Source organism: Nomascus leucogenys, chromosome 12 (genome assembly GCF_006542625.1).
Source record: "Nomascus leucogenys isolate Asia chromosome 12, Asia_NLE_v1, whole genome shotgun sequence".
NCBI lineage: Eukaryota > Metazoa > Chordata > Mammalia > Primates > Hylobatidae > Nomascus > Nomascus leucogenys.
The window spans coordinates 78,412,710-78,437,175 of record NC_044392.1 but is presented as its reverse complement, the minus strand read 5'-3'; the positions used below and the strand labels follow the sequence as shown (position 1 = coordinate 78,437,175).

General features: G+C 37.8%; 1 pseudogene; it reads left to right on the top strand.

The window, feature by feature from the left end:
* Positions 1-614: 614 nt before the first annotated feature.
* LOC100606874 lies at positions 615-21,907 on the top strand (annotated as a pseudogene).
* The last annotated feature ends 2,559 nt before the right edge of the window (positions 21,908-24,466 follow it).

The window sequence follows — 24,466 nt, the reverse complement described above, 5'->3', positions numbered from 1 at the left end:
TAGCCAGATGTGTAGATTCTAAAGGGGGGTCTTCCAGTGGTAAGGAGTGGAGCTTTGTGCACTAGGTATCAAGGGTCCTAAGAACACAGAAATGAGACTGCTGAGAACATATGTCCCTGATTCAGGAGCAAAGAATGCATTTGCTTATTATGGAATATGAGTGGGGTAATGTGTAAGAATTTGCAAGCCACAACACAGGATTAATGTCAACTTTACTTATAATTTCCTAAAACAAATTCTATGTGTTTTGAGTTCCTATTCCAAAAAGCTGGCAAGAAATTCAATCTTTGTTATCACTGAGTTTGCTACACAGACTCTAAGATCTGCTACACAGACTCTGAGATCCGCAGAGCCAAGCCCAGTGCCTGGGAAGGGCCTTCTGGCTTCCTGTTCATGAAGTTCATTGCCTGTATGCTCACTGTTCAAGCCAGCAGGTGCTCTTTAAGAATGGGGACCCAATATGTCTTTGTCAAGATCAAAGTATCCAAAATTTCCACTTGCATCACAGGTCTCATCAGAGATTCCACGGCCACCCCAAGCAGATAAAATGTGCAATTCTTTTAGAAACTGTAAAGCCAGGGCTGGCCTCCCCTTTGCCCCCACCCCTCTTCATAATGATGTTTCAACCTCCAAGCTTTGGCCTTAACTTCGCCTGCATTATGGCTCCTTCCAGCGAAGATCCAGTACAATATTGAGGTTGGGCTTTTAGAAACAAAACTAGTTTGGTTTTTTTGGCCCACAGTGCAAAAGACCCCCAGACAGGGAATCACAAAGACTTGGTATATAGGAAGGAAAATACATGCAAAAGAAAGAAGGTTACAATACAAATTAATATTTTTATAGATCATCCTGCTACCATTTCTATGGTAGAGGGAAATGGCTTTACTGGATGGGGATTGCAAAATATTATGCAAATATGGAAAATAGATATAATCCATTAAAACCACAGATACGTACAGATCCAATGACTTGCTGCAAATTTAGTTCTTCGAGTCAGTCTTGAGTTGTCACATTGCTTATTCCCATTTCTAAAGGACAGCGCATTCAAAAAGTCTTCTTAAACAAGTTAGAGGACATTGTTCTCACTACATTATCCCAGAATACAAGAGGCTACAGCTACCAAAAGACAGCAGTGGGACTGGCAAGAAGTTAACCACATTTTCATGCTGAATTTGATGGAAAATTGGATGCATTCCAGTCTGTTTACAGTTTGGGTGGGAGGGACAGATTTGCCAATAGCACATTTAGCATGTTGCAGCATAGTTTATCTGTCTGCAAATCTGTCCATCCCACAGACTATCTCTGCCTTGAGAAGTGGAATCCTGACACACTCATTTCCATAATTCCAGCAAGTCTTATGCTCTGGCATACAAAGGGCACTCAGTAAGTGAAGCCCACTACCATGATTGGAAAAAGGCTTTTTCCACTTAGTTTTTTGTTTGTCATGACACCCCTTCCGCAATTAAGGCCGTCGTTTATTGCTTATACTCTACAATCCATTGACTTCCTAGTCTGGGGCCAATTTTTGGGAGCTCTTCATGACAAAGTCAGCCATGCTTCAGCCCCTTGGCTGTTCTCCCTGCAGAGCTATTCCAGAAGCTACAGAGGATGCTTTTTTATCTCAGACCTTCTGTTGCTCTCTGGTTGACTCTGGTTAAAGAATTCTTCTATAATCCCATTAGGATCAGCTTTTCTCCGTCTGTTCCTTATCACGAATCATTATTAGATGAAAGACAAAAATCCTATCACTTTAGTTAACTGGGTCACTAAGAACCATATGAGTCCTGTGTTCCTGTTCTGAAAGCATAATTAAAGCCCTGACTAATTAGTATTAAAGTAACCTTAATTAACTAACCTAACTTACCACTAATCAAGGGAATGGGTCTTCTGAGAGATCGTGGATCATTTTCTAGTCAGTACACAATATAAGTTAATATACATACATACCCCTACGGATGCACTCATTAAAAAAAAAATTAAAACTCTTCATTGTTGGGAGTGTAAGTTGGAGGTTACTTGCTTACTTGCTTATTTATTTATACTCTGCCTCTTCCCACAAAGGATTGGACTCAGAGGACATTATCTTGCATTTGTACTGCAGAGCTCTTGCCATGATTATGAAACAAGAAGGTATTTAGCATGCTCTTTACTTGCTCTGGGTTATTAGTAAGCCCATGATAATTATGTTACCAAAGTAATGTAGAGGCTGCTGTATCTGATTTCTACATTACAGATAGTCCCTAGTCATCTATGTGACTTAGCACGCATCACTTTACCTCCCTGGAACCCAGCTTCCTCATCTATATAATGAGGCCAGTTCAGTCATGCACCCCATAATGACATTTTGGTCAACAACAGACCACTTTTATGATAGTAATCCCGTAAGATTATAATGGAGCTGAAAAATTTCTATCGTCATGGTGATGCTGGTGTAAAGAAATATACTGTGCTGCCAGCCAAAAATATAGGTTAGTACATAATACTTGATAATGATGATAAGCAACTGTGTTACTGGTTTATGTGTTTACTGTACTATACTTTTCATCGTTATTTTAGCGCGTACTCCTACTACTTATTTTTTAAAAAGATAACTGTAAAAGAGCCTCAGGCAGGTCCGTCAGTAGTTGTTCCAGAAGAGGGCTTTTTTTTATAAGGGATGACAGCTCCATGCATGTTATTGCCCCTGAAGATCTTCCAGTGGAATAAGACATGGAGGCGAAAGATAGTGATAGTCATGATCCTGACCCTGTGTACTCCTAGGTTGATGTGTGTACTTGTGTTTTGGTTTTTAACAACAACAAAAAAAGTAAACAAAAAAACCTTTGAAAATAGAAAAAAAGCTTAAAAAATAAGGATATAAAGAAATTTTTCCTTTTTTGTGAGACAGAGTCTGGTTCTGTTGCCCAGGCTAGAGTGCAGTGGTGCAATCTCAGCTCACTGCAACCTCCACCTACCGGGTTCAAGCGATTCTCATGCCTCAGCCTCCCGAGTAGCTGGGATTACAGGCGTGTGCCACGATGCCCAGCTAATTTTTTGTATTTTTAATAGAGACAGGATTTCACTATGTTTGCCAGGCTGGTATGGAACTCCTGGCCTCCAGGGATCCGCCCACCTCAGCCTCCCAAAGTGCTGGGATTACAGGCATGAGGTACCTTGCCAAGCCAGAAAATATTTTTGTACAGCTGTATAATGTGTTTGTGTTTTAAACTAAGTGTTATTACCAGAGTCAAAATGTTTTTAAAAAAGTAAAAGTTGATAAAGTTTAAAAGTTACAGTAAGCAAAGGTTCATGTATTATTAAAAAAGAATTTTGTAAATTTAGTGTCGCCTAAGTGTACAGTGTTTATAAAACCCACAGTAGTGTTTAGCAATGCCCTAGGCTTTCACATTCACTCACCACTCACTCACTGATTCACCCAGAGCAACTTCCAGTCCCACAAACTCCATTCATGGTAAATGCCCCATACAGATGTATCATATTTTGTTTTTCATATTGCCTTTTAGTTGTTTGTTTCGTTTGTTTTTGTTTAGACACAGTCTATCTCTGTTGCCCAAGCTGGAGTGCAGTGACACAATTATCTTTCCAAGTAGCTAAGACTACAGGTATATGCCACCATGCCCAGCTAAGTGTTTTTTTTTTTTTAATTATGTTTTGTAGAGACACAGTCCCACAATGTTGTCCAGGCTGGCTTCAAACTCCTGGCCTCAAGCCAACCTCCCACCTTGGCTCCCCAAAGTTCTGGGATAGCAGGTGTGGGCCACCATGCCCGGCCAATATACTATCTTTTAACTGGACCTTTTCTGTGTTTATGTGTTTAGGCACACAAATACCTACCATTGTGTTACAATTGCCTACAGTATTCAGTACAGTAACATGCTATACAGGCTTGTAGCATAACAGCAATAGGCTATATGTTATACAGCCTCAGTAAGAAGCAGTCTATACAATCTAGGTTTGTGTTAGTACGCTCTATGATGTTCATGATGAAATTGTCTAACAATGCGTTTCTCAGATAATTTCTTTGCATGATTGTATATTAAGGCCCCTCCCAACTTTTAGCATGCTCAGTTATTCTCTGAGAGTAAAATTTCTCTTGATCTCTAAGTCCTCTATCTTGCAAACCTAACAGATGTGATGTCTATTCTCTAATACAGAGTCATTTTTTGTGACTGCTCTTAACTATCGGCCCTTTTGAGAGTTTATATCATACAGTCTCCAAGACTGTCTAATGAGAAAGCAGAATAACAAAATGCTTTTTTGCAACTAATTTCAGAAACATAGGAGAGGATCCACCAAAGTACCTATCTTATGCGGCTCTGATATTGTCACAGTAGTTTGCTAATCAAACATGAGCAGGGCAGGAGAGGGCCCACCTGCCCCACACCAGGAATGTCAATCACCATCAGGTGATGGTCAGGCAGTTGTTAAACTGTCTCTCTAAAATAAGAATTAGTCTCAGCCAGTGCCAGGGAAAAGCAGTCCCTCAATAGAAAAACCTGAGGCCAGGCATGGTGGCTTACGCCTGTAATCCCAACACTTTGGGAGACTGAGGCAGGTGGATCACCTGAGGTCAGGAGTTTGAGAACAGCCCGGCCAACATGGTGAAACACCATCTCTACTAAAAATACAAAATTAGCCGGTGGTGGTGGTGCACGCCTGTAATCCCAGCTACTTGGGAGGCTGAGGCATGAGAATCGCTTGAACCCAGGAGGTGGAGGTTCCAGTGAGCCAAGATTGTGCCGTTGCTCTGTAGCCTGTGCAACAAGAGCGAAACTCCATCTCAAAAAAAAAAAAAAAAAGAGAAGAAAAGAAAAAGAAAAAAGAAAAACCTGAAACATTGATCAGCTTTCCAATAAGATCTCAGGAGTTGGGTGAGTGGGCTCAAGCATGTGCACTAAGGCAAAATGGTAGAGTTTAACTGACATATGTAACCTTACAGGAACACTTGACTGGTAAGAGGAAAAAAAAAAACCTCAAGAGAACATGCATACAACTCCAGTAAATGCCTGTGCATATGCCACCCCAACAAGCACTAGCAGGCCACTGTGCATGAGGACAGCCCATCCCAAGGGAAGAATCGGGAGAAGTAACACAAGACCCCGGAAGCATGCCAAACCCTAAGGGAAAGTCAACCTGTGCACTTGATCTTTCAAGTTGCCTGCTTGGCCCTCTTCCAAGTGCACTTTACTTCCTTTCATTTATGAACCCCCAAGTATCTGAGACAGGTCTCAGTCAATTTAGAAAGTTTATTTTGCCAAGGTTGAGGGTGTGCGCCCATTACACAGCCTCAGGAGGTCCTAATGACATGTGCCCAATGGGGTCAGAGCACAGTTTGGTTTTTATACATTTTAGGGAGACATGAGACATCAATCCACATACATAAGATGAATATTGGTTCTATCCAGAAAAGCCGGGACAACTCAACGCAAAGGCGGGACTACTTGAAGCGGGAGGGGGCTTCCAGGTCATAGGTAGATAAAATTGTTGCATTCTTTTGAGTTTCTGATTAGCCTTTCCAAAGGAGGCAATCAGATATGCATTTATCTCAGTGAGTAGAGGGGTGACTTTGAATAGAATGGGAGGCAGGTTGGCCCTAAGCAGTTCCCAGCTTGACTTTTCCCTTTAGCTTAGTGATTTGGGGGGCCCCAAGATTTATTTTCCTTTCACACATTCCTGTTCTAAAGCTTTTTAATAAACCTTCACTTCTGCTCTAAAACTTGCCTCCATCTCTCACTCTGTCTGATGGCCCTCGGTCAAATTCTTTCTTCTGAGGAGGCAAGAATTGAGGTGATTGCAGACCTGTGCAGATTCACTGCCACTAACAGTATCTGAAGTACCACACTTCAGTTCTACAGTGTGAGATATTGTGCATTTATCTATCATTTGCCATTGATGTGAATGAGTTTTCGAGAACATTTCCTTAGCAGAGATTGGGAGTTATAGGGAACCAAATAAAACATTATGATACTGATGTGGACATACCACTGAAGGAGACCAAAGAAAAAACAAGGTGAACCAGCTTGATCAGCCTCTTAATAGTTCTCATATTTCTCAGGGCAGGATGGGCTGTACAGCACCCCCCACCTCCCACTTCCTTGCATTTTCCATGATAAAGAATCTGTATCTGTTTTAACTCAGGAACTTGTATTGAAGGAAGTGGTATTATTCGCACTAGAACTAATGTTTGAAGGAGGCTACAAAATTTCCCATCCTAAACCGGTTTAAGGATAAGTTAGTTTTGTTTTAGTGTGGGATTGTTTAAAAGAAATCTGCAAAAAGCCTGGGGGTGGGGATGCCTGTGGGCAGTTCTTCCAGCGCAATGTTCCTTTGTTTCCTGATTGCAGGGAGCATTGAGTCATCATCTGACAGGCATAAATAATACTTGAGAAACATATCCTGTCTTTGAAAATAGATTCCATGAATTCTTCAAGTTGTGTTTTTGGCATTTTTTTCTTTTTTGAGAAGGAGTCTTGCTCTGTCACCCAGGCTGGAGTGCAGTGGCGCCATCTTGGCTCACTGCAAACTCTGCCTTCCGGGTTCACGCCATTCTCCTGCCTCAGCCTCCCGAGTAGCTGGGACTACAGGTGCCCGCCACCACGCCCGGCTAATTTTTTGCATTTTTAGTGGAGACGAGGTTTCACCGTGTTAGCCAGGATGGTCTCAATCTCCTGACCTCGTGATCTACCCGCCTCGGCCTCCCAAAGTGCTGGGATTACAGGTGTGAGCCACCGTGCCTGGCATGCATTTTTACATTTTACATTTTATACTTTATCCTTTGTCATCTATGAATAGTAAATAAACGTTTGAACAAAAAAGTGAGTAAATAAATGAACAGGTAAATTAAAGTATTTTCTTTATTTCCACCTAAGTACATCCGTTTTACTGTTTTACTCATCTGTGTAACAAATGTGAAAAATACACAAGAAAGGGTTTTTTTTTCCAGCACTGTTGCATAAGCAGTTCTTCAACTTTTATGTCCATAAGAATCACTCAGTAAACTTACTAAATGTGAAGATTCATGAGCCCCCTACCTAAAGATTCTGATTTAATAGATCAGCACTTTGGCATCAGAAATATAGAAAATGAAAAAACAGGATTACTACAACATTGCATATCTATAAATAAGGTATTTCTGATGCTGTGACACGGTGGGGGCTTTGCTGACCCTGAAGAAACTGGCCCTCCCAAGGCTAGCTAGTTGCTAGAGACAGTAAAAGACTTTCCTGTGAGTGTACTTTTCATATGCAAACCAACCAATCCGGAGCCCAGACGCCCCACCATCACCTCCTTTATATGGCCCCCGTAGGGCTCTTTCACTCAGAGCCACTATTCCCCTGCCCTAATCACCCCAGGGCCTCCAGACAACTAGAGACAACCCCTATACCCTTGAGCCAGCTGAAATTATTCAAATTAGTCAATGTTAAACCTATTCACCCTGCCTCACCTGTTTCTTTCTGCAGAACCCACAATAAAGACTTTGCCCGGGTTTTCCCCTAGCTCTCTCTGACTTCTGACTGACTTGGTGCTTCCCCTTGTGGCCCCTGCATGGTGAGGTATAGCCGTCCTCTTGGGAACTGTAATAAACTATCTTTTCAATGGCAATTGGGTCCTGATCTGTTGGCCTCACCATACCCAAATAATAATAAAACCTACATTTTAAAATAATTATTTATAAACATAGTATGTTAACGTATTTTTATAAAGCATTGGCAGGATTTACACTACATCTGTCAAATGGCTGACTCCAGGAATGAGAAGGGTTATGAGATTGGGGAGTTGGGATATCAGAGGGTCACAACTTTACATGTAGGAGTATGCTATCATAAAACAGGAGACTTGAAGCAAATATAACAAAATGTTAAGAACTACTCATTCTGTGTGGTAGGACAGAAGTGCTTATTATATGATTTTAAAATATTTATTTTTGAAAATAAAAATTATTTTTAAAAGACTAATGTTACCTACAACATTCAAGAGATGTGGTAAGGTTAATACTAAATAAAGAGCAAAGAGTATTCAGGAGATTCATATACAAGTTAGGATGCAATTTTCAAAACAAGTTGAGGCAAGAAATGCAGAGAAGAGACACAATAGCAGGGGCTTTTAGGAAAGTAATGGTATTCCAGACACTCCAATTTATTCACAACTTGTTCAACACCCCTTCTCAACTGGGTTAGTGTATCAGTTATCTGTTACCACAGTAATGCCGTGTAACAACCATGACAGAAAACACAAAACCCCCCGGCATATGGCAATAAACTCTTCTTACTCACAAGTCTTTAGGTTGACTAAGCATTTTGTTGATCGAAGCTGAGCTCATCAAGACTTAGTTATGTGTCTATTGCCAGCTGTAGGGCAATTAAACAGTCAACCCTGGATGAACTTGCTCACAAGCCTGTGCCATCTGGCTCTATTCCACATGACTGCTCACCAGCAGGCTCATCCAGCCTTATTCTCATGGCAAAGAGAGAGCAGCAAGAGGCAACAAGAAGAAACACACAGGGCCTCTAAAGACCTGGGCTCAGAACTGGCACACTGTTGGTTCCACACATGATTTATGCCAAGGCTAGTATACACTCAGTGTCTTTAATGGAAGAAGTAAACAAATCAAGACCATTGCTACCATCAATCCCACCTCAGTTAGACAAAAACTATCTTGGTGGATACTTTTTCCAGTTTACTTCGTTCACGATGAGAATTAAGCCAGACAGAGCAGGGATTAGCTCTACTTAGGGTTTGTTTGTTTGTTTGTTTGCTTTAAATAGATCCTTATGTGTTCCTGCTTGAGATCATTCCCTGATGTGGCAGCATCCTTATCAGTTGACCTAGACCTTCCTAGAGTATTGTAACCTAAGAAATGTAAGGCCCATATTCTTCAGAAATGCAGTCTGAAAAAAGCTAATGTCTCTGATTATTTACCTAAGAGAGGACAGAATTATATGCTGGGAATGTTAAAGTCAGTGACAGGCCACCTTCCGGTCATGATGTCAATTATATTCTTGCCAGAATGCCTGTAAAGCCTTCTCAAAGGAAATCTTGAAAAACAGGGTGAAGAAATCACACATATGACTATATTCCCGCTTTTGGGAAGTCACAATTCACCTTAGTTTTATACACTGTTGGTTGCCAGACCAATACCCATTCCCTTTTCCTTTCTTAACCAACAGATCCTTGATTTGCTTTAGGACAGCAATGCGTCTATTAAAAATACTCCTTATTCCAGACTCACTTACAGCTAGTGATAGCTGCATGACTTATTATTTCCTGGCAGTGAGACATAAGCACAAGTTAACTAAGTGGACAACTAAGAAAAATATATTTCTTTCCAGAAATAAAGGGACATATTTCCTGTTTTCCACCTTCTACCCTGGACTCTTTCCGGTGTTTCCTGCCTAGAAGTGCAGCAGCCACCGTATGAGCATGAGAAAGAAAGCCCCATACTATGCCAGGGAGGCTGCAGGAGAATTCAGAAAGGAGACTGCACACTGGAGGCATCCTGGAACTGACATTCCACTCTGGATGCCTGTGTCTGCATTTATTTTTCTACATGAGAAAAATAAACTCCTACTTGTTTATATCTTTGCAATCAGATTTCTGTCACATGCAGCCAAATGCAAATCTAAATAATTTGTGAGTTCTAAGAATTTCTGCACTGAAAGAAAAACCTTCCTAGCTAGATTTAGTCATCCCATAACATACATATATTGTACACCATAAATATACACAATTTTATCTATCAATTTAAAAAGAATATTAATAAAATAGTAAAGATGTGAAAGACCTAAATAAATAAGGGGCAAAAAAGCTCAGTCCTTCCCAAACTTATTTACACACAAGCACTTTTTTTAAAAGTAATTTATTTTTACCTCCTATAGTATATGAACAATGCTTCACAGAATATCTGTTTGGAAAATTCCATTTTGTTTTGTTTTATATAACTTTTACCTTGAATGGCCTGTTTCCTGGTTAAAGTACTGCATTAATGAAATCAGTGTGTAAAACAGATCTTTATATGGACAAATCATCTTGTAACACCAGCTATCTCAGAATAGACATCATTTGCTTATCCATGATCCCGTTCATCAAAAAATATTTATTGGTCACCTAATAGGTTCCAAACTTTGCTAGGTCCTGGGGATAGAAAGATAACTTAATCCAGTTCTCAAATCTGTTAGCTTAAGGTTAGTGTAACAAAACAATTATTTATAACGTAATGTATCTAAAATTCTCTGTCACCACAATTTAAGGACGTTCCAAGCATCCAAGGCACACCATCATGATTCTCCTGATTCATGAATATTAACCTAACACTGTCAGGTTCATGGGGAAAAAACTGGATACTCAGGAAGGGTTTGAGCCAGCTATCCAACATTTACATATTTTTAAAAATTAGTTTTTATTGGGACATAATTGATATACATATTTTCAGGGTGCATGTGATAATCTGATACATTCATATAGTCAAATCAGGGTAATCAGGAGATCCGTCACATTAAATGTTTAGCTTTTCTTTATGCTAGCAGCATTCAAATTATTCTCTTCTAGCTATTTTGAAATGTTTAATAGACTAATGTTAACTATAGTCACCCTTCTGATCTATCAAACACCAGGTCTTATTTCTTCTATCTATTAGTAATTGTATAATTGTACTCATTAATAATCTCTCTTTATTCCCTCCTTTGCCACCCTTCCTGGCCTCTGGAAATCTATCTATCTTCATAAGCTCCACCTTTTTAGCTCACACATATGAGTGAGAACATGCTATATTTGTCTTTCTGTGCTTGGTGTATTTCACGTAACATAATGCCCTCCACTTCCATTCATGTTGCTGCAAATAACAGGATTTTATTCTTTGTATGGCTGGTTAATATTGTTTATATACCACATTTTACTTATTCATTTATCCATTGATTGGCACTTAGGTTGATTCTATATTTTGGGTATTGTGAATAGTGCTGTAGTAAACATGGGGGTGCAGACATCTCTTTGATATATTGATTTCCTTTCTTTTGGACTGGATCTCAACAATCCCTTCAAGCCTCCACCAGGCAGTGTGAGGATGCCTAACATACCCAATACACAACCAGCAATAATGAAACCAACAGAGAAACATCCAGTTTATACACCGATTGCAAAAAAACATGCGTTGGCCCAAGCTGAACTTCTTAAACACCAGGAAGAAGTAGAAAGAAAAGATGCAGAATTAGATCATTGGGAATGAGAAATGCAAAACCTCACTCAACATGGTAGAAAAAATAATTGGCCACTTCTTCTTAGCAGTTTTCCTATAGAACCTTGTTTCTATCAGGATTTTTCTGTTGACATTCCTATAGAATTCCAAAAGACAGTAAAGCTTATACACTACTTGTGGATGTTCCATGCTGTAAAACTGTTTCTAAATATCTTCAGATGCTTGTCTTGGTTTTGTGTTGATTTTGCAAGAGTGGTTGATTTTGGTTTGAGTATCCTGAGGTTCTTGCTTTTTACTCCTTGTTCATTTGTCTGTTGGTGCAGACTGCTTTATGGAGCTTTCAGGAGGGACAGTTCATTCAGATTCTTTGTATTCTTCTTCATCTATATTCGTTAGTTTCCTGTACATGCATTCCAGACTGTAGGATTTCATAATTGGGGCAATTGTGGTTGAGTTTCAACCCTTACTGTTCTCAACCAAAATATTCCTGTTGTAATCAGGATGATAATCACAGGAGCACTTTCGCAGCATCAGCAGCCATCTCACTAGTTATGTTTTTAAAAGATGATGGCCTCCAGCTGCATCTGTGTTGCTACAAAGAACATAATTTCATTTTGGGGGCTGTGTAATATTCCATGGTGTATACATACCACATTTTCTTTATCCAGTCTACCACTGATGGACATTTGGGTTGATTCCATGACTTTGCTATTGTGAATAGTGCTGCAAGAAACATACAAGTGCAGGTGTCTTTTTGAAAAAAGAAGGTACTAATTAACATTCCCACTAATGGTGTACAAGGGTTCCCCTTTGTCTACATTCTCACCAGCATCTGCTATTCTCTGTCTTTTTTGTAAAAGCCATTCTAACTGGAGTGAGATGATATCTCATTGTGGTTTTGATTTGCAATTCTCTGATAATTAGTGGTGGTGACCATTTTTTCATATATCTGTTAGCCATTTGTATGTCTTCTTTTGAGAAATGTCTGTTCAGATCTTTTGCACATTTTTTATTCAATTATTTGGGTTTTTACTATTGAGTTGTTTGAGCTTCTTATATATTCTGGTTATTAATTTCTTGTCAAATGGGTAGTTTGCAAATATTTTCTCTCATTATGTAGGTTATCTCTTCAATTTTTGATTGTTTTCTTTGTTGTGCAGAAGCTTTTGAGCTTTATGTAATCCCATTTATCTAGTTTTGATTTTATTTTGTGTGCTTTTGAGGCTTACTCAAAGTATCTTTGCCCAGATCAATGTTCTGGAGCATTTCTCCAGTGTTTTCTTCTAGTAGCTTCATAGCTTTTTTGTCTAGTAGTAGCTCTATTTTTAAATAAAAATATAGTCTATGCCCATGAGTTGGAAGAATCAATATTGTTAAAATGACCATACTACCCAAAGTGATTTACAGATTCAGTGCAATCCCTATGAAAATACCAATAACATTCCTCACAGAAATAGAAAAAAAAGTACTAAAATTAATATGAAACCACAAAAGACCCCAAATAGGCAAAGAAATCTTGAACGAAAAGAACAAAACTGGAAGCATCACACTACCTGACAACAAATCAGCTGGTACTGCATAAAAACAATGGAACAGAATAGAGAGCTCAAATATCAATCCACACACTTACAGCCAACCCATTTTGGATGAAAATACCAAGAAAATACAATAAGGAGAGAGTAGCCTCTTCTATAAATGATGCTGAGAAAACTGGATAACCATACGCAGAAGAATAAAACTAGACTCTATGTCTCACCATATAGAAAAATCAAATCAAAATGAATCAATATTTACATCTTAACTCAGTCTTGATTTTCTTTAATTGTCCTCTACACGCAATGATTCATGTCAAAGGACAACAATGGCAATTCTTTATGAAAATCCTAAGCAGTTAATGCCCTTGATAGAAGTGAAGAGACCTAGTATATAAAGAATAAGAGAAAGATGTAATTATGACTAAACAGGGGTTCAAGTTCAAGGAAGGGATAACTTTGGTATCTTGAATAGGAGAGGAGTAAGAAAGGGACATGAGAGGGACGTGTTGTCGGAATGCAGGGGAGTTTTTAATGGAAAGGCAGAAGATTAAAATACCAAAAAGAGTGGTTGGTTGATAGAGCAAAGTCTCCGAACACATAGAAGGCGTTGGAATAAAGAACAAAAACATGAAATTAACCTGAACAGAAAGAAGCCATCATCCTTCAACACAAGAGAAGGAGAGTGAAATGAGAACGGATGTGGGTAGTGTGTGGTTGGAAGAGAGATTTCTATGGGTTGAATTGTGTTCCCCCAAAATATATATTCAAGTCCTAACCCCACTCCCTCAGAATGTGACCTATTCAGAAACGAGGCTGTTTCAGACGTAATTAGTGGAGATGATATGCTGGAGTATGGTGGGGCCCTAATCCCATACAACTGCAATCTTTATAAAAGAGGGAAATTTGGACACACACACACACACAGAAGGAAGACAATGTGAAGACACATGAGGGATGATGGCCATTACAACTGAGGCAGAGATTGGAATGCTGCATTTGCAAGCTAAAGAATGACCATGGATTGCCAAGAGCTTCCAGAAGCTAGGAAGAGGCAAGACAGAATTCTCCTCTACAAGTTTTAGAAGGAGCATGGCCCTGCTCATACCTTGATTTCAAGCTTCTAACCCCTAGAACTGTGATAGCATAAATTTCTGTTGTCATAGCCACCAAGGTTGTGGTACTTGGTTATAGCAGCCTTAGGAAATGAATACAAAGGTGTTGCAGAGATCACACTTGTGGCTTTTATCTTATTGATGATGAAGTTAAGGGACTAGCACAAAGATTAAAAGCAAGCATTGACTGTAGTGAAGTTCCAAACTAATACCTGAGGAGAATAAAAGTGGAAGCCAAGCATGAAGATATACAAATAAGTAATAAGGACTTGGCTGACGTCAGTGACTATGGATTTATTGCAACACTAATCTGATAAAAATTCAAGACACAAATATGAATTTAGTACATGATAAAGATATTTCAAATCAGTGCATAGATGATGGATTGGTTATTCAATACAATACAATTAACAATTTAGGGGTAGAAAAATAAATATCTACAGGTGGAACTAACTGTCCCCTTGAATTGAAAATAATGTTAAAGAGTTGTTTATAATAATTGTTTTAAAAAGGGAAACAACCTAAATATCAAATAAGGGAAAATATCATATAAATAACATCTGGTTGTTAACAAACTTTACACCATAATAATATATTCTTATTTTAAAACTAGAAAATGTCAATACATGCTATTGTCAACTATTATAGTTTTATAAAATATATGTATATACATACAGACATATACACAATGTGTCTATACATCTCTAAAGAAAATAAATGGTTATTGATTATTATCTCCGTATGATAGAATTACAGGTATTCTTTCTATATGATTTTCTTTCAAATTATATACTTAATATTTGGCTTTAATTATTTATGGCTTTATTTAGAAAAGTACTGTAACAATGGTGGTTCCAGAATTTGAGGATCCTATGTAAGTTGTCAAAATAGCCCAATGTTTCAACTCTTTTTTTCAAGAATCAAAAATAATTCCTGAGATGGAGATCAGAAGAGCCATGTTTAAAAGAATAGATGAAAACCAGATACCCAAGGAAACTAAAGCAGGGAAATACATACCTGGGACCATGTGTATATACTAGATGTCTGGTGCATCAGTTAGGAACATTGCAAAGATAAATAAAATTTGGGGAGTAAATTGCCCATGAAAAAGTTTAGGCCATGTGAGGAATTTAAGATTTTGTGGTATAATTTGGTTTTGGTTTTAAACTTAGAGACTGGCAGTGATCTGTTTTATGCCATGTGAGTTTGGTTTTTACCTGCTGTGGTCTGAGTGAATGACCTTAAACTGTAGGTCATTTGGGATTTTGACCTTGTTCATTTCACGTCTGCTTATGCTAGCACTATGCAGAGGTAAGAAGCTGTTACACAGACAAGGACTCCTATGTGCCGGGGAGAGGAAGGTGGGGAGAGGGGGCAAATTCAAAGTACGGAAGTTGGCCACAATAGCCTCGTTTTATACAGGCCTTCTAGATGTTAGGGCTTTAAACTTATTTTTTAGTTCTTCTGTGTTTTGAAGTCAGGCTTGCAGTCCAGGATTATAAACTGATGCTAAGTTCTTTGGGAGCTTTAGTGTATGCAAGCTTCTAGCTTTAAATGTGTGTGCCAGGCATAGGAGACAATGTGGATAAGCTGCCTAAAATTCTATTTATTTTGTTCATCATTCAAGGCCAAGGGTGGTGCTGTGGAGGGAGTAGGCTCTTGGACCCATGAAGCAGATATCCATAATCTCATAAGAATTACTCCCAACACATGGCTTCAGGTTAATTCTGGATTTGTTATTTTGCATAGACTCTGGTCATGGCTATAGCTTTAGATTTCAGAGAGCCAATCTGAATGCAGGGTTCAAATAGTTTGTTCACATTCTCCTCTCTGAGTAGAACAACCCCACTCAAGTGATTGTCCCCCATCAAACTGGACTCATTCTCTTCTATTCCTGCCTGGTTCCCCATAATATGCCTCATTATTGCTATGTCTTCCCTTAGAAGTCTATTCCATTTATTTATCCAGCATGAAGTTCACCCAAAACTGTCATATTGATACTTCCCTTGTAATTCTTCCAGTATTTTCTACTGATCTTCCTACTCTTCTCTATAATCTGTCCAGAATCTTTGTAACTACTCAAAATAGCAGTCTCAGTCCTTAAGATAGTGGGTTCCCAATTGTCTATATTATGAATTTTTCACATTCGGCTTTAAGAGCTACCTCTCAACAGTTTTTTTGGATCCTGCTTCTCAGCAGAGTCTACAGACAATTCAGTCTGCTCTCTCATATCTTCCCCTCTCTTTCTACCCAAGATTTCTTTGGACCTCTGCCACAGTTTCTGATCTAATAACAACAAAGCATCTTCTCCTTTTCTAATTCCTTTGTTAAGTAGAGTTCGATTTGGGTATATATTATTTTCCCAGTTGTCTTTCCTGGTCGTAATATCTGCTTTTCCCCTTTAGCTCTGTCCAGTCTTCTGATTTCTGCAATCTCAACTTTTGTTCTTAGGGAATTAGTTTCTTTCTATAGATAATTGTTTTTCAAGGAGGGTGTAACTGATAACAGTGCAGGATAACTCTTTTTCATCTATTATTTTGGTGAAGCTGTCCTATATATTGCAAATGGTTTAGCATCCCTGGCCCCTGCTCACTAAATACCAGGTGCACTTTCTCAAATTCCACTATGGAAATCAAGAGTCCACAGCTATGTCTACATCATGATTTTGTTGTTGTTGTTGTGGTTGTTGGGGTTTTTTTTTTTGAAACAGAGTCTTGCTCTGTTGCCCAGGCTGGACTGCAGTGGCGCGATCTCGGCTCACTGCAACCTCCGCCTCCCGGATGGTTTCAAGCGATTCTCCTGCCTCCACCTCCTGAGTAGCTGGGATAACAGGCACGTGCCACCATGCCCAGATAATTTTTGTGTTTTTAGTAGAGACGGGGTTTCACCATGTTGGCCAAGCTGGTGATGAATTTTTGGTGAGTGGGTTCAAATGTGCCTGACCAGTGTGATGCAGCCTGCTAATTCGGCCTGCTCCCAGCCCTAGAGAGTCCCAGGAGAGGTTGTGGAACACTGGAAAAGTGTTACTAGCTCTACGCTTGCTCCGGAAAGGAAGAAGTAGGAGATCTAGAAAAACTGCTTCTGCAGCAATGCCAAAACCAAAGCCCACTTGGAATAGTTTGGGGAGAAAATGGGAAGTAAGGGTGATAAATGGAGATCAGTTTTCTTTTAAAAGGAGCGGAGTTGGAGTAGAAACTAAAGTGGGATGCAGGCTAAACAAGGGTTTTTTATACAATGCAGATCAGAGAGTATGTTTGTATGCATGACACCAGGAGCTGCCTCAAAAAATTGTGGCCTCTACTTTCTCTCGTAACAGGATTTTTGAGAAAAGTTAACAAGAAAAATAATTTGCCCTAAAGAAATATGTGTATGTTTGTGTGTATACATACACCTACTCATATATATGCAAGTGCAACGGTGGGAAAGACTCTACATCTATAATATGTCACTTTTGTATCCCTAGATTCAATGAAAATACAAGTTCTGCTGAAAACGAAATTATTCTGGAAAAAAAAAAGCAGGTCAGTTTAAGTACAATTAAGCTCAAAAAAGTTTGAGTATTGTCTTAGTTGTGGAATGCAATCCAGAGAAAGCACAAATTTGTAGAATATTCCAGAAATGATGAGTATTTGAAATGTTTTATTTTGGTGCTTTCATTTTCTATAATGAAATGAGATAACAAATCCCTATTTGCGTCTTAGTATTCCAAAATAGCTAGCAAGAATAGAAAAATCTGACAGTTGCTGAGGAAAAAGAAAAAAAAACATGAAAATAGCCAAATCTGTCCAATCTTGTATTTATCCATTCAAGCTATAAATGGTGTTATTGTGGAAAAGAAGTTAAATTTTCTTCAGAGAAAAACTTTTTTTGTGGAGAAAATGGCATTCATTGCTCACTAAATAGATGTATGTAAAATTAATTTGATTCCCTTCTATTAATAACCAGTAAAAATATAATAGTGGATTATCATTCATTCATTCACTCTAAAAATACTTCTAGGTCCCAGCATGGGCTAGATCCAGGGTGCAACACTGATGAAAATGGGCTCCAGCAAAAATGAGATGTCTTTCTGCCCTCAAAGCACCGATAATCTTCATACATTAAAATTATTATGAGGAACTCAAACAGGCAATTCACACAAGAATAACAAATTGTCTAGAAATGTATATAAAATACTCATCCTCACTAGTAATAAATAAATGCAACTTTAAAATTACAGTAAAATACTGTTTTTCATCAACCAACTTAGAAAAGACTTTCTAATAATAATATTTAGGATTGGTGCATAAAAATAGGCCTTCTTATTAATTGTTATTTGGAGCATTAATTAGCAACGTTTTTCTAGAATATAATCTGGCAACATGGATTAAAAGAATTGAAAGTTGTCATACTATATAGCACGAACCCACTTCCAGGAAATTCAGCTGAAAACCTAGATTACTGAAGCCTTTATAAATAAAGGAATGAGAATGTTCACCACACTACTATATATGTACCATAAAATGGAAGATTTATCAAAAAATATGGCACATTCTTATAGTACCATCTTACTAGTAAAAATTAGGTGGTAAAATAATACTGAATAAAATTAAGAACTTTATGATATAATTAGTAAAAAAAAGGGAAACAATTAAAATTGGGTATAGCATAATGCCATTATAAATAATAAATGTGTATATACTGTAAAAAGATACATGTACACATGTAGAAGAAAATACAGTTGTCCCCCCTTATCCACTAGGAATATGCTGCAAGACCCCCAATGAATGTCCAAAACCTTAAATAGTAGCAAATCCTATATATATACTATGTTTTTTTCTATACATACCTACACATTATAAAGTTTAATTTATAAATTAGGCACAATAAAATATACTGTAATAAGAGTTATGTGAAGGTTCTCTCTCTCCCTCTCTCTCTCTCTCACTGTACTCACCTATTTTCAAGCCACAGTTGACCAGAGGTAACTGAAACCTTAGAAAGCAAAATTGTGGATAATGGAGGACTACCATAAACTGTAAACAAAAAGGCGAAATGAGTTACAAGAGAAAAGATTACAGGTCATTTAAATGTTCTTCTTTTTGCTTCCTTATATATTCTATATTTTTCATACTGAACATGTAATACATCTTCAGTTAAAAAAATAAGCTTTTAATTAAGCAGCTTTAATCTCTCTATGGTTTAGACACAAACTTTGTGTGGTTTCTCAGATTTTATTGACTGCCTTGTATCTCTCTCTTAGTTGACTACCTGCCTTCATTGAATTGCTCTCTGCTCTTAAACTTGGATGTAATACTGTACGTTAGACTATGGGATTGCGCTTTCTGAGAAACTACTGAGGTGCCAGATGAAAAATAAGTATGATTCATGTTACAACATTAAAAAAAAAACCTTGAAAACACTATGTTAAGTGAGAGAAGCCAGTCACAAAAAGTCATATATTATATGATTCTTTTTATATAAAATGGCCAGAATGAAAAAATGTATAGGAACAGAAAGGTTAATGGTTGTCACAGCTGGGGGAAAAGGAGAATGGGAGTGACAAGTAATGGGCTTGGGGTTTCTTTTAGGGGTGATGAAAGCATTCTAAATTAGGAGATTTATGGTTCCAAAATGGCAATGTAGACACAGCTGGATTCATTCCCTAACACAGAAAACCAAAATATGTATATATACAACACTGAGATTGTCACCAGACTGCAACCTGTTTAGAGATAGGCAATCTAAAATTATGTACATTGAGACAACCACAAGTCAAAATGTGCAGGAGATGGAGTTAAAGTGTATGATTGTTTTGTTTTGTTTGGTTTGGTTTTTTACTTTTTTGTTTGTTTGTCTTTACTCATTTTTTGTAATCTAAGTTGTTATCTCTTTAAATAATTTATTATATTTATAAGACGTTTTATGTAACCCTATGGTAACTACAATGCAAAACCTGTAATGGATACACTAAAAATAAAAAGCAACAAATTAAGACATACTACAACTAAGAAAATTACATAGCCACAGGGATGACAATAAGAAAGAAAGAAAAGAAGAAAGGAGTTATAAAACAACCAGAAAACCAGAAAAAAAAATGGCAGTACTAACTCCTTGCTTATCAATAACGACACTGAATGTAAATGAACTACATTCTCCAATTAAAAGACATAGATGAGCATTTTTTTCACATTTTTGTTGGCTGCTTATATGTCTTCTTTTGGAAGTCTCTATGCCTTTGCCCACTTCTTACTGGGGTTATTTGTTTTTTGCTTGCTCATTTAAGTTCCTTATATATTTTGGATATTAGATTCTTCTCAGATGGATAGTTTGTGAATATTTTCTCCCATTCTGTAGGTTGTCTGTTTACTCTATTGATGGTTTATTTTGCTGTGCATAAGCTCTTTAGTTTAATTAGGTCCCACTTATTAATTTTTGGCTTTGTTGCAATTGCTTTTTGGGACTTGGTCATAAATTCTTTGCCAAGGCCAACGTTGGGAAGGGTATTTCCTAGGTTTTCCTTTAAAATTTTTATAGTTTGAGTCTTACGTTTAAATCTTTAATTCATCTTGAGTTAATTTTTGTATGTGGTGAAAGCTAAGGGTCTAGTTTCATTCTTCTGCACATGGCTTTCCAGTTATCCAAGCACCATTTGTTGAATAGGGAGTCCTTTGTTGCTTATGTTTTTCAGCCTTGTTGAAGATCAGATGACTGTAGGTGTGTAGCTTTATTTCTGAGCTTTCTAATGGGTTTCATTGGTCTATGTGTCTGTTTATGTATAAGTATCATGCTGTTAATCATCAGAGAAATACAAATCAAAACCACAATGAGATACCATCTAACAACCATCTGAATGGCTACTATCAAAAAGTCAAAAAGCAACAGATGCTGGCAAGGCTGTAGAGAAAAGGGAAGGCTTATACACTGTTGGTGGGAATGTAAATTAGTTCAGCCTCTGTGGAAAGCAGTTTGGAGATTTCTCAAATAACTCACAACAAAACTTGAGACCATTATATTAAGTGAAATAAGCCAAGCACAGAAAAAAAAAGTCACGTTTAATCAAATATTGCATATAATCACTCATGCGGGAACTGAAAAGGTGAATCTTAGATTCTCATGAAGATAGAAAGTAGATTGGTGGCTACCAGAAGCCAGGAAGGGTGGGAGATGAGAGATTGATTAATTGGGTACAAATACACAGTTAGATAGAAGAAATAAGACTTGGTGTTCAACAGATCAGTAAGGTGACTGTAGTTAACACTAATCTATTATACATTTCAAAATAGCTAGAAGAGAAAAATTTAAATGTTTCTAGCACAAAGAAAAGCTAAATATTTAGTGTGATGGATATCCCAATTACCCTAATTTGATTATATGACTGTATCAAATTATCACATGTACCACAAAAATATGTACAGCTATTAAATAGCAATAGAAAACTAATTAATTAATTAATTTTAAAAAGGAAAAGCTACAACTTGCATATTGCAATTTAAGTAATAGAACAAGATAATCATTAAACTAAAAAAATAAAATTACATGGTGATGATGGTTGCAGAATTCTGTAAATAAAAACCATTGAATTCTACATTTTAAAATGGTGAATCTTGTGATATGTAATTATACCTCATTAAAGCTCTTACTTAAAAAAAGGTTTGTTGTGAAGATCAAAGATGATAATCTATGTAAAATGTTGGACACAGTGCCTAGTACATAGTCAGCACTCAATAAATATTAGCTATTAATATTCTAGAGTGACTGAATTTGGGAAGCTTTGTGTGACTCTAAAGTCACTGGGAAAAAAATGGATGAGTCAACCGGCATTTGTAGAGAAGAAAATGATCACAAATCATGGTATGTGGGGTCCTGTTTTCTATCATGGCCATGGCAGCTTTGAAATCCCATCCCCCTAAGGCCGGCTGAGTGGGGTATGTCTTGGTGACTGAGGGCAGGACAAGGGTCATTGTTCAGACCTGGAACATTTCTGGCCTGTTTTGCTCAGGTATGGTTAAGAACTTTCCAATGCCCTAAAGCTGAAAGAGACACATGCAGGCCTCACCAGAGCCAATCTTGATGACAAGAAACCATAAACGAGGGGAGAATTTCCCACTGAATATCAGATATTTTAACCAGGGTTATGAAAACAATTTCTACTACCAAGAGAGGAAAATGGGATTTAAGGAGAGAACTACTTTAAAGCTGAGCTTTCTACACAATCTGGATCTACGTAATGCAATAAAAAGGCTTAATGTTTTTGCAGTATGTTCTGAAGGAGCCACTTTACCGTGGCAAGATGTTCTATTACATGCACAAGGCCCTGAAGGTGCACACACTGGATTATTTAGCTGTTGGATGTGTTCTCTTACTGAATTTCGTCTTTTAAAAGAAGGAAGGAATGCATGAAGAAGTATCTATAAATGATTAAGAAAATAATTTTTTCAAGTTTTTTTGTCATAATTTGTGGGGCTTTTTTTTCCTCGACTTCCGAAGCTCCAAATTCACCTTTAATAGATGTGCTATTGAATTCTGACATTAACAAAACCAAATCATTTTAAACCACTCACCAGTAAAATAAAAACTAAATATTTGCTTAGCATTCCCAGCATTTCTTTCATTGTGAAAACAATGAAAATACGGACAAATTAATTCTTAATGGTACTCTATACAATAATTTAGTGCTAGGATTTATATTAGAAATGGGGTTTTCCCAAACTAAGTCTGTGGTTGACTGAATCAAAGATAAGCAAGATAATACAGGTATGTTATAAAAAGTACCCTATAAATGTCAAAAGACCATAATAGTAAAAATATATTAGAATGTTACTAACAATAATAAATAGTGCTAGCTTTCCAAAGATTCCAAAAATCAGAGTTTTGGGGATTGATAGTAGTGCCTGCCTAAAGAACACATGGCACTTGAATTCCAAATCAAGGGAGGTCATTGAAATTGCACTGATCACGCACATGCATACACATTGATTTATTACATGTCTACAGATGTGTTTAACACCAACACATACTCCCAATTGTCAATGATCTTTGACTTTTCAGCCAAGTTTTATGGTGACCTGCCATATACTTGTCACTGTGCTAGACATTGAAGGAAATAAGAAGATACTGAGTACAGGATGTCTGTCATTAAAGCTTGAAGTCTCATAGAGAAGTTTCAACCAGAGCACTAGCCTCCCCATTCTGAAGTCCAATGCCAGTGCCAATAATAAGAAGAAGAGCTACAGTAACACTGACAGAGGCTGGTTGGTGGAGTGGAGACTAGTGAAGAGTTTACAGGAAAAGAGGCATTTGAGCCAGCATTGTTGTAGTGAAAATGATGATGAGGGCCAGGTACAGTGTCTCACGCCTGTAATCCCAACACTTTAGGAGGCTGAGGCAGGCCAATCACTTGAGATCAGGAGTTCAAGACCAGCCTGGACAACTTGGTGGAACCCCATCTCTACTAAAAATTTAAAAAAATACAAAAAAATACAAAAAATTAGCTGAGCGTGGTGGCAGGCGCCTGTAATCCCAGCTACTCAGGAGGCTGAGGCATGAGAATCACCTGAACCCAGGAGGTGGAAGTTGCAGTGAGCCGACAGGGAGCCACTGCACTCCAGCCTGGGTGACAGAGCAAGACTCTGTAGCAAAAAAAAAAAAAAAAAAAAGAAAAAGAAAGAAGGAAAGAGAGAAAGAAAGAAAGAGAGAGAAAGAAAGAAAGAAAGAAAGAAAGAAAGAAAGAAAGAAAGAAAGAAAGAAAGAAAGAAAGAGAGAGAGAAAGAAAATGACGATGAGCTAGGAAGAAAAAAAAAAGTAGTTCTGGTTCTGGTATTGCTCTCTGTGTAGCCATAATAATGTATAACTTTTCTGGGCCTTCTAACTTATAAACTGAGAGAGTTGAACTAGATAATGCCAAGGTCATTTCAAATGTATCTATTAACAGTGACACATTCATTAGGTCATCCAATAGAGGAAGATTTTTTTTAATTGTTCAAAGCTGTCACTGGCATAGCAAGATGGAAAATCCCATTCAGTGTGGGTGGGAGCATCTTTATCAAAATTTTCTAGACCGAACTTAGGATAGGGTGGGGCAAAGGTGAGGGGTATTAATATTAAGGAGAAACTAGCAAGGATTTTTTTCTAAGAAAATCAAATAAAAATTAGATTTTGAGATTAAGTAGCAGTTGTCCAGATGAAGAGGAAGACAAGGGGGAAATTTTGCTGTTTAAAAGTTCATATGTGGGTGGGGTGCAGTGGCTCACACCTTTAATCCCAGTACTCTGTGAGGCTGAGGCGGGAGGATCACTTGAGGCCAGGAGTTTAAGACCAGCCTGATCAACATAGCGAGATCCTGTCTCTACAAAAAAATAATAGCCAGGCATGGTGGTGTGCACCTGTAATCTCAGCTATGTGAGAGGCTGGGGTGGGAGGACTGCTTGACACCGGGAGGTCAATGCTGCACTGAGCCATGATCATGTCACTGTACTCCAGTCTGGATGACATAGCAAGACCCCAAGTCAAAAAAAGAAAAAGTGCACATTGTTTATATGTACAGAGTAGTAAGAGAATATGCCCAAAAAGGAATGCAAGTAGCCTCATTAGGAAAGTGCAGAGGAGAATAAATAGTTATGTTTAATTGTTTACTTTTTATTTTTGTG